Source organism: Larus michahellis, chromosome 6 (genome assembly GCF_964199755.1).
Source record: "Larus michahellis chromosome 6, bLarMic1.1, whole genome shotgun sequence".
Lineage (NCBI taxonomy): Eukaryota > Metazoa > Chordata > Aves > Charadriiformes > Laridae > Larus > Larus michahellis.
In genome coordinates, this window is record NC_133901.1 from 20057212 (window position 1) to 20068748 (window position 11537).

At 44.7% G+C, this 11537-nt stretch overlaps 1 protein-coding gene across 6 annotated transcripts in view; it reads right to left on the reverse strand.

The window, feature by feature from the left end:
- Positions 1–11537, reverse strand: part of SPSB4 (splA/ryanodine receptor domain and SOCS box containing 4) — a 186034-nt gene that overhangs the window by 81518 nt on the left and 92979 nt on the right. The window contains exons 1-2 of one of the 6 annotated variants that reach the window (XM_074592556.1): positions 10489–11029; positions 5484–5722 (exon numbers count right to left, since the gene is read on the reverse strand). The exons of 3 other annotated variants lie outside the window; for them this stretch is intronic. The gene's annotated coding sequence lies outside the window, so the exon portion shown is untranslated. Of the gene's footprint in view, positions 1–5483; positions 5723–6433; positions 6615–10488; positions 11030–11537 lie in introns of those variants that run through there. 2 more of the 6 variants (XM_074592558.1, XM_074592554.1) reach the window with 2 other exon arrangements.

The window sequence follows — 11537 nt, forward strand, 5'->3', positions numbered from 1 at the left end:
GAGGGCATGTTCCTGCTGGGAGGGCAAGCCAGAATGAGATGGAAAGACCTATAATTTGGAAATCAACAATTTGTTTGGCCTGCAGCTGAAAACATGGAAGATGAGCCACATGGAGCTCCAGGCTACCACAATACCCAAAAGTCAACCGTAGATTTGTGCTGCAGTAGTTACTAACTGGCGAGTTCTCTGGTACCATCAGCTCTGAAGCAGAGCAAAAGGCAAAGGGAAAAGAAGTGCATGCTCTTCTCTGTGGAGGAAGGATTCATTGTGATCTAAGCAGGGGGGAACTTTCAATACTAATAAAAAAATAAGGTAGCCCATCTCCATTCAATTGCACTGTGCAGAAATCACTATGATTTATGACTTCTGCCGAGATCCCAATTGCAGAAAGGAAAAAACCCACCCCTGTGTGTGCCTCTCATACTAAGCATACACCATGTCATGTCTGTGCATGACACAAGGGCAACGAAGGCTGCCTGCTTTACACAGACAAAATATTAAAGGAATTAATTCCTAAGGCAATGGGAAAATACTACATGGGAGAACTTCCAAATCACAAATTCTGCTTATTTAAGCTAAGCTGCTTAATCAAGTTAATTGAAGGAATTAAGAAAGCATCTGGAGAAGAACACATTCACCAACCAGTCTCTAGCCACTCCTGATCTTGTGTTACTTTTTCTGGGCGCAAGTTCCCCTGCTGGCACAGTACAATCTATCATCAGCCATTACACTGATTACCATCCATTAGTTTTGCTAAGTACAGGCATGAAATTCAAACCTACTTTTGCTATTTATTTACAAGCTATTCACGTACTTGATATGAAGCAACTGTATAATGCTTCATGTTAACAAGAGAAGAGTACTTGAATATTATGACCTTATCTTCACAAAAAATTGTTTACTGAATTTTTTGTCTGTCAAGACGAGCAGGAAGCTTACACTCTTTAAAAATACATCTGATTCATATACAGGAGGGGAACGGGTAAGAACCCATGAGAATGACAAGTTTTAAGTATCAGTCCCATAAATATAAAATTCAATTAAAACATCCTTCTAGAAAACACTGAGAACAGAGTTGGTACTCTTACAAAACGATGATTTTTCTTCCCTGCTATTAAGGCGGAGTGATTAAAATGAAAGATAATCCCCTTTATTTCAAAAGCTAATTATTACATGTAATAAAAATTTCTTCTTGCACCATAAGAGACCTAAACACAAGAACTGAATTCCACCAAGACCATCAACCCACACATCCTTGCTATAATACAGTAACTGCTCGAGTTTTCCCTTACACTTATATTTATGCAATAGACTATGAGGCTCAGCTTTGATTTCAGCATCCCACATTTCTTACCACTTAGGAAACCAAACACAGAACAGCTGTGGAAGCAGAAACCACTATATGCAAATATTCAGATCAAAAAAAGTACAAGCAGAAAATCCATTGTGAAGAGAAAATCCATTGTGCTCTGTGCTGAAAGCTGTACTAAAATGCCAGTTCTGCCTTGGTGTAAAGATATCCAGAGGAAGCATCCCGCACCCATTTTTCCACAATGGGTGTAAAGAGCTGCCTGCTCTGCACAGTTCAGACGCCTGAATGAGTTAAGTGCCCAAGTTGTGTATACTGCCAGCATTGCTCCGGGAACCAAGCTGCTTGCTACAGTCACTACTATGTTTCCTGCATTGCTAATTCAGACATCTAAACTTAGATGCCAGATTTAGGCAGTGGTTTTCCCACTCTTTTCCAATACCCCAAAATGAAAAGAAAAACACTTCTGCATAATTCACTATCTTCATCCATTTGCAGAACCAAACAGGATATCAGGCCTCCACACACTGGAATTATGTTACATCAACAATCAATCAATCTCAGCAACCTCTAGCTACAGGGAAAGAGATACACTCTCACCCCTCATCTCCTGAAGCTGCACACCAGGCAGCATTCACTACTAAGCCACATTTCTGCCCAACCTCAGGCATAGCTCCCCAAGCTCCGCCAAGTTCCAAACTATTTTACACCAGGGAAAACATAAAGTCTAAAAATAGAGGGAGTAAAGGGAGAGGGTTGGCTTCTGTATTCATTAAGACTTTCTGCTCACACGTGCTCTATTAGCAGGATGTGGATGGAGTAGAGCAGTAAAAGCTAGCTGATCAGTCAGTCTCACATCCCTGGAGTGTTGATACACTTCAGCTTGAATTTCCCCCGCGTGTCTTCTTCCAACAGTCAAACTGAGATGGCCTGGCACAGATGGACTTTTTCTTCTCTTGCACTATTATTCAATGTTGCTAGAAAGAGGTGCAGATGAATAAAAATAAACGGTTGATTCTTGTTACAGGCTCTAAGAGTAAGAAACGCAAGCAATTATCAATGCTGTAGGTGGCTCACTGAAAAAAAAATAATAAATAAATAGAAAATGTGGACTGAAGGACCGCTGTTTCCCTAGACACGAATTCAAGGCAGCAGCTTTATGCACGTTCTCCCATCCCACCGCAGCTTATTGAGGTGCGGGAAGGTACGTTACCACATCAGTGCTGACTTCTCACAAGAATCTGAGCATCACAGAAGTATCTTACAACAACTCTGAGAGTTTCATTTGTGCACCCTGCCCATGAAGTCTATTTTTACTCCCCATTTCATTTTTTAAATCCTGATGAACACTTAAGCTTAGTTGCGCTGACAAATTAATCACCTTTTCTCCAGGTCTTCCAAGAAGTTGTGCTGTTGAATGTTCCTCTCCTTTCCTCCTCCCGCTACATCCGTGCTTCAGCACATGGCTACTGGGAGAGTTACTGTACAGGCAAGCCCTTCCTTCTCTGCCCTTCCATCTCTCCACCCACACGTTTTGCTTCACATACCGTTAATATGATTGTTAAGAAACTTAAGAACAACCACTACATATTCCAGGTCTCATGCTCATGCTTGTTTAGTATAGCTCCTTCTATTTAAACCTCAAAGGATGAGATAGGATACATGTTGTAACAACTCCTTCCTGAGCACATTCTCACATCTTTGGTGGAAGATCATTGCACTTACAACGCTGCATCTTAGTCTAAACAAGCCATCAATGAACTAACTACGTGTAAGATTTTCTAGACTACTGGAAACAGTTACATCAGCACTGACCAAAGTACAAAGGAACTTCTTTATTTTATGTTTTAATCATTTTAAATAATCAGCAGCTTCAATGCATTATTTGCCTTTGAATACCAAAGATGACAGAAAACACACCCTTTTTATCTTGTGACATCAAAACCAAGGACTGTGTAAATATTTAGTGAACGATCAGTACACTCTGAATTAGAAGTGAGAACATCACAGTAAGAATTACCCAGATGTTAACAGCATCAGAGACTGACAACACTGAAATGCAGGGACACAGTCAACAGCTGGCACAACCCAAGTGTAACACGAATATGCAGCAACGGCGTCAAAATGAGGTCGGGATGACAATGTTTGGTGTCTTTTATACACTTTGATGTGTCTTCATCTTGAGTTCAAACAACTTCTGTCATCTCTGACATGCTTGATAACAGTTCTCTACAACAATGGGGAAAATAGTATTTTGTCCTTTTTATGATACATCATAATTTATGAAAACCAAGATGACATGATGCAACTAAACCTTCTTGAGAGATCACAGCCCCAGAATAACCCCCTAGCTGCTGTGCTCCACAGGCAGGGACCTCGCTAAAGCATGGGATGAAACCATCAGAGTTCAGAAATGAACCATCAGTTCATAAATTCGTCAACAGTCTCAGGTTTAACACATGCTGCTTCTTCCCTATGCAAAGGATAAAATAATGATGCTGCTGAAGTGAACTAGCTGGAGCCCCAAAATATTCCCAGGGCCTTGAAAAAGATCAGCAAATGCTGGTATCACACACTGAGGTCCTCAATTTAAGTCCAGGTAGACCAAATGATAAGCCTACAAGGAACAGATACTCAATTCCCTATGCAAATATGTCACACAAATCTGAAAAAATATCTTCAAGTCAACCTTTTTACAGGTTAAATAAGGATAAACTTTGAAGATAACCAAACAAATGGAGTGGTTACATTTTAATGGTCTTTTTTTAACCTCAACTAAGTGTCTCTTTCAGCCAGAAAAGCAAATAATACAACACAAACTATGCCATAAAGACCAGATTTCAATTTTAACTCTTAAATCCCCAGATTAGCTACACTGAATTTTGGGATCATCTTTAACTTGAGCCCACAATTCACATAAATGAAGTCAAATACAGGATACGCTACAAAATAATACGTAATTACATCACTGAGCAAGGAATACTAGTATGAATAAATTAATATTTGAATTTCATTTTAAAGTAACTATTCACTTCAAAACACTACAATGATTCTGCTGCCAAAAAGCACATGACAACCTTTGGCAAGGAACACAGCAGAGCTTATTCTGGAAATGGAGTCTAAAACATTTAACTTGGAAAACAAAGTTTCAGAAGTATCACTGCTGGCCCCCAGACTGTTGTATATGTCCAAGCTACCTTAAATTAATTTTCAAAACAAGAAACCTTTTATTATTTAGCTAGTAACTTACAAAATAGCTAAAGTTCTGAAATAAAAATTCCCTTCATCCAACACTTAACCCAACTATTTCCTTGGCTACACAAAGGTTTGACTGTCACAGCATTTTATCACGTGTGAAGCAACACAGTCATCATTGACAAAATTGTGCATTGTGTGTCTTTTATCAAAAATAGTTTAATTATGAAATAAGCTCAAGATTTTTGCGAATAGGTCAGTGTTCAAAGATAACAACAGCCAACTTTCTTCCAAGCTATTTCTGGCCCACCCTAGCAAAACTATTTTTCAGAATATTTTTAAATAAAAACAAAAAAACAAACTCATAGATCATGACCATGCCTACCATCACCACTTAGGGATTTCTGTGGACAGCACATTCTCAGTATGAAACATACCACTGACGTAAATACTTTGTGCAACAAGGCTCTCTTAAAATTGTGACCTCCAATATGTAATGAAAAATGTAGCCCTCCACTGGAGGGAATTTATTTCTGCGTTCATTGAAGAAGAGATGGAGGAGAAAAAGTAAAAATTAAATGACAATTGAATACTTAAACCTTTTGTCAGCTTTGAAAAATCCCACCGTTTTCCATGCCTAAAGCTATGCAAGTGCTCTCACATGAGTAACACCCCCTTGAAAGGGCAATTCTAAATAAGGCAATTTTTAAATATTCGAGAAACACCACTTTCAACAAAGGCTACTGAATTTAAAAAAGAATCGGAAGCAGCATTGCTCAGACTACTGAATATTGCAGTCTAATCACAAGAAAAACTGGAAGCCACATGAAGTAGCTGCTGCTGCTGGGTGTAGAACGAGTTTGAAAGGAGGTACCAGCCTCACTTTTCCTCCCTCACACAGAGCTTTGCTGCATTCAGGTACCAAGCAGAAAATCTAGCCAAGAAATATGATAGCAAAGTGCAAGCCAGCAGTCCTTACCGTAGCCCTTTATTGCAGCCTCAAGACTGAGCCACTCCACCGAGGGGAGGTTTCAGGAGACAGAGCTATTGCAGTTCAGAGCCTGGTTAGGTTCCAGGGCATGGACTGGTTTCTGCAGGAAGGAAATCCTCATTCTTCTGACAAGACAGCATAAACATGGGTAATCTTTTCTCTCATTCTCAAAAGCCCTTTGCAAGATCTTCTTTGGGAATTGTTAACATAGGAAGGGACAACCCAGCCTAAAAGAAGACAAGTGCATGCCAGACTTTGACAATAAGGTAAAATGAGAAAGAAGAACGAGCTTTTGGAAATCGATGTATTTAAATCAAGAAAGCAAACTCAACTAAAGAGTCTGCTGTACAGCTCTGAAAGAATTAGTTTGCATTCAGCTCAAAGATGGATTTCATACTTTGGCGCACACCAAATCATACTTGTCACTTCAGCCTCTGACAAATCCTCAAAGATAAAGTTGCTAAGTCACCCGGGCTCTGCACTGCAACACAATAAAACCTGTCATCTGACACCAGTCAAGGGCAGGATTAGCCAGTGATGTTCAACCCAAACATGCACAGAATAAGCAGAGAGAAGCGAAAAATTAAACAAAATACTGCTCAGCGTTGGTCTAAATGCACGTGACTTCAGTATGAACAGATTTAGGCCAAACCTGAGCACCTGTGTTTAGCCTAGGTACTTCATTTCTTACTAAGGCAGAAAAACAGATACAAACTCCCTAATGTGTTTTTTTTTGGTTTTTTTGGTTGTTTTTTTTTTTTGCTATGGACAAAACACAACAAATTGTGTTAGATTTCTGCATTTCAATTGCTACACACATTAGGAGCTGCACTGCATTGGCCTCTGTGGCAAAGATGACATTCCTTTTAAAAAAAAAAAATACACATGCACAACAAACATATATACACACACATACACATATTTAAATAGGCTAGTACCTGTCACTACTACATTTTTCGTTCAAAAGGAAGCAAAGGAAAGAAGTCAGCTCTATCTAGTGCTCCCCATGGCCAGGCCCAGTCTTTAATAGAGCAGAGATAGCCAAAATACAGCCATCAGGTTTTAATCAAATATTGCCAGTCAAATTGCAAGTTGCATTCTTGAAGCCCTGGCACTCCAGGAGCACTGCTCTCCCTTCCACAACACTGCTTGTGCATAAAAAAATCATAAGCCACGTTCTTCTTGCTTTCCTCTTTGATGCACTTTTCCATGCTGACACCAAAGCTACCAGGGCACATGCTTTTCTTTAAGCTTTGCTTTAAAATTAAATCTCTTCAGGGCAAGGATTCTTCTTTGCTAGGTCATGGATGCTGCCCATTACACTATCAGCTTTCCACACACACACAAAAAAAACCCAAAGCCCAATTTCATCACTATACAATCTAAAAGACTGTGGGCCGCAAAGCAGTGCAAGCAGCTGAGGCCAGGAAAAGGCATTTCCTGACATCATACCCGACATCATTTTATAGTGGGATTCAGATAGCACCCACCATTTCACATACTCTTACCCTGGAGGGAGCTCAGGTCCAGTACACAGCTGCCTTCAAGCAACAGCAGCTTCAACAGTGTAAGAAAGCAACTTCTTCAAAGTAAAGGACAACAGCTGGTTGTTCCTTATTAGTAAACTCTCAGTTCAGCCCTCTTAGAGTGATGCACCCTGGTATATTCGTAGGATATGGTCTACTGACCATGTTAGCGACCCACATGCAGCTTTCAAAGCAAAAAAGCAAATAAGCAGAATGCCTCAACCAACGCCCACATACGACCTGAGCATAAGTTAACTTAAAGAAGTCTGAAGACATCAACTGCTCTTCCAGGAAGTACATGATGCATTAACATCTTACCCTACAGCACAGCCATACATCAGCTGACAGGGTTCTCCATCGCCCAAACCACACGTTAAGAAGGCAGCTGTAAGCCATCCCTGAAAGACGTGTGCTACAGGGAGCGACACGGATTCACTCTCGTGTGCACAGGCCCCAGAGACATGTACGGGCCAGGGAGCTGCCTGGTCTGGAAGTTTCAGTCCACAGCACATGTTTATTTTCAAACAGTTAAGGCCAACAACAGTAACTTCCAGAATTATTAGTAAATATTTAGTAACACATAGCAACCCTACATTAAGTTTTGACTTCAAAAATTGGTTAGCTGTTCAACAGGTGGCCTTAAGCATTGTCTTCATCACAGAGAATGGCTTCATAAATACATAAGACCCCAGGACAAGACAAATGGCCTACATCTCCATTAGTCTCCAGACATGTACAGTACTAACATAGCTCTGCAAGCCCACACTGAATTAGCTGCATCCATCTCAACAGTGTTTTGCCAGCATGGAGCCCTTCGCTGACTGAGTCAGGAGCCCAGCTTTGCGTCCTGGATGGCACTGGGACGGCAGGCACCTCTGTGATACCAGTGATACCAGCCTCTGCTCCTCTCTACCACCAGTCTTGCCCTGGCCTTCAGCCAGGGTTTACAAAGTCCAGCAACGTTTACGTCAAACTTCTATCCTGGGAAACCTGGTAAAACGAAAAAGACGTCTAGATTTCCTTTACACGGATATTCTGTTAAGAAGAGTGCATTTATCCTCACTAACCGAGGGAGGAAACGGAAGCGAGCATCAAGGCCGCTCTGCGTTACCATTATTCAAGCTGGGATTTGCCATGCCTGGAAGCACTCTGAAAGCCTCAAATTTGCACTGAAGTGATGTTGCTCCAGCACAAAAAGAATCGAGTAAAGGATGTGAGTGCAGCAGCAGTGAGCAGCCAAGCAGGTTCAAGAGACAAGAGAGCTAAAACACAGCATGGCTTACAGAACTCGAATCTGGTAAAGGCATCCCCCTTTCTACCCTCCTCTTCTTGGCCAAGAAGAATTATGGGGATGGGACAGTTGGGTATCTAATATGATGTTGCCAACCACTTTAACCAAGTATTTTTAACAATTAACATCTCAGAGAACCATGCTCTGCTTTGTTCCTCAACTGCTATCACTATGCCCCAAATGTGTAGATAAAACAGCTCCTCAAAGTCTCCAGCTGTCTGAATTAAGAAATGCCAACTCAAAGTATCCATCACAGAGTCCTGCAACACAGCATTGAGCTCCATTATGAAAATTATTTTCCTTCCCCACAAAAAAGGACAGTGACCTACACACAGAAGAGGGGCAAACAATGATTGTGCGGGAAAACAAGACAAAAATAGCTTTCTTGATTTTTCTTGGTACATGGAAAATCCATTACAGAAGTTTACACAGCAACAATGATGCCTGACAAGTTAATGAGCTGCCGTTTGTGGAGTCACAGGAGAGATAGCCCATCATTCAGAAATTCCTACACTGCACAAATGCAAGTCATAAAGATGACTGCGACTTGGTCAAACCAGAAATCAGAAGTTCTGGTTCTTTCAAGAAGCAAAAGACTCGATTAGTACTTCATTAGGGGAGGGTTGTGCTTCTATGCGAAAAAATAAAAATCTCACAGCTCTAAAAAGCTCCTCGCAAAAAGGTGGCACGGCTTTATTACTCCAAAGCCTGTCGAGCAGGAAGCCTGGTGTTTCAAAGCTGCCTGAAGTGACGTTTGCAAAGACAAACAGAAGTCCAGTGAGCATACTGGTAGGACAGTATCTATCGGCTCTCCAAGCCTAACAGCGCCGGTCTGTACTTCCAGAGCAACACCCACATGAGGGCCTCAGCAAGGCACGGAGCTGTCAAGTTTTATCATCCTTGTGACGCAGGGAAGTACCGGGCCTCCCTTCAGCCCTGGCAGGGACACTGAGGCACGGGACGGTCATCCAAGGACATCCAGAGTCAGCAGCAAGACACCGAGGCACATCAACTACCAAGAAAACCAGACTTCCATTACCAAGGCCAGTTATAAAACTTCCACTTGTTATTAAGAGAAGGTATGGTCTCTGGCATTACTCTGTCAGTGGCACCAAATAACCTAATAGCAATTTGATATTCATGTCCCCGATGGGCTGCTTTAGTTACAGAAACAACATTAAAAATGTAGCATCCTTTGAGACGCTGTGCGAGCCGGGCCAGTTTCAGCTACAAGCACCAAGAGTAACTCTCTGGGGCTGTTTTTCCCCCAGAGGATAAGCTTCACAACGTGGAGATACCTTATCGGGGATCACTTCTGTCACCGAAGGCAAACGGAGCACTGTGAAAATATCAGTTCTGACTTAAGCACTGAAGGGCTGTAGACAACATCAAACCAGCGACTGAAGTAGCGGCTGGCCATCTCTCTATATAGGACGCTTTCCCCCCTGTAGCAGTATGCACGCTAAGTCCTAAACACAAAGAAATAAAACGGATTTGCTGCCAGCACGGCCGCTGCCACAGCAACTTCCTCGGCCGCCCTTAGAGCGCAGCCACCCCTCTCCGCAGCGCCGAGCGGGACCCCGGGGCAGCCCCCGGCACTCCTGTGGGAACGGCACCCCGCCACCCACAGCGAGCCCCGCCGCCCGGCGGCCGGCGTTCGGCAGTAGCGTGAGGGGCAAACCCAGTCAATACCTTTCTTTGTTGAAACCCAAGTCTCGCATACAAATTCGGGCTTGACTCGACAGAGGTTCAGCTTGCCTCTTACCCTTGCTGAGAGGATAGTTCAGTATTTCAGAGCTGTCTAAACAGCTGAACTGAGGTCTGGCTTTTACTGCCGGAAAAAGCACCAAGTAACCACGGTAAAATATTAGCTTGTGGCAACCGTTAGGCAAGAGATTTTGCTTTCACCAGCGCAAAGTCAAATAAACTCAGTTTATAAGAAACGTAAACCTTTAGCTATCTAACATCTAGAAATAATCCTCTTTTATAGCTCAGGAAAGTAATTTCTATTGTGAAACGCTTCATTATAAACCAGAAAACGTCTCAGAAGTGTATTTCTTTAAACACCAGCTTAAAAGCCAGCACTGTTTAAAAAGAAAACCACCTCGTCCCGACATAGCGTGCAACAAGACACGGAATTCCCACGAACAGAAGCACCCACCCATCGCAAACTTACCATAAAACCCCACCGAAGCCCCTCCGCCGATCCGCTACGCCGGCAGCAAGAGAATCCAGAGGGAGAGACGGGAATCACAAGTAAACAAACTCAAAAAAAAAGAAACGCCGAAAAAGCCAGACGCCGTGACTTGCAGGAGCGTCCCCTTCACACGGTCCTCTCCCCGGCAGGGACACCGATCCCAGCCGCCGACTTCCCGGCGCTGCCGCCGCGCCGGGGCCAGCCGCTGCCCCGGGGAGCAGCCGGGAGGCGCCGCGGCCCGGCACCGAGGCGGGCGCCGCGCCCGGGGGGCTGCGGGCGGCTGCGCGGCTGGGGGGGGGTGGCGCGGGCCCCGCTGTCGCTCGGCTGGGCTCCGCGGGGCTGGGCCGAGCCGGGCCACCCGGGAGCCCCGCCCGGTGCCGGCGGGGAGGCGGGAGGCGGCCTGCGGCGGCTACCGGGCTTTGTGCGCGCTGCCTCCCCCTGGGCCGCCCGCCGCCGCCTCATGCGAGAGCCGGCGCAGCTGGGGAGCGCGGCCAGCGGCGTGCCCCCTCGCGAAAGCCGATCCCGCTGATCTCATCACCGCGGGTTACTAATCCAATGACCGGGGAATTAACAACAGATGGCGACGCCCCTTCCACCCCACCACCACCGCCCCGGCCCGGCCCCCGAGCCGGGCAGCCCCCGCCCGCTCCCTGCAGCGCGGCCCGGCCGCCCCCCGCCGCCCACGCGTGGCACTCGGCCTCGGGCACGGACAAACTTTTCTTAAAAGGTGCGGCCGCCCTTCTCCGTCCCTCCCTCCATCCCTCCGCCGAAGCCCTTGGGGCGAGAGGGAGCGGGCGAGGTGGTGCGCGGCCCGGGAGGCTGCGGAGACCCCCGGGAGAAGCCGGCCCCGCGGTCAGCCTTTCAGCTTGCCTTTCAGAAGAGAGAGCAACAGGGAAATGCCAAAAATCCTGCTAGTGGGTTCCTGCTGGCACCCTCCTGGTCTGCAAGGGAGAGCCGGAGCTGGGGACGGGGCAGAGATTGCACATGGGCTGAATAAACACAGCGTGTATATTCTTGGGGTGGTTTTT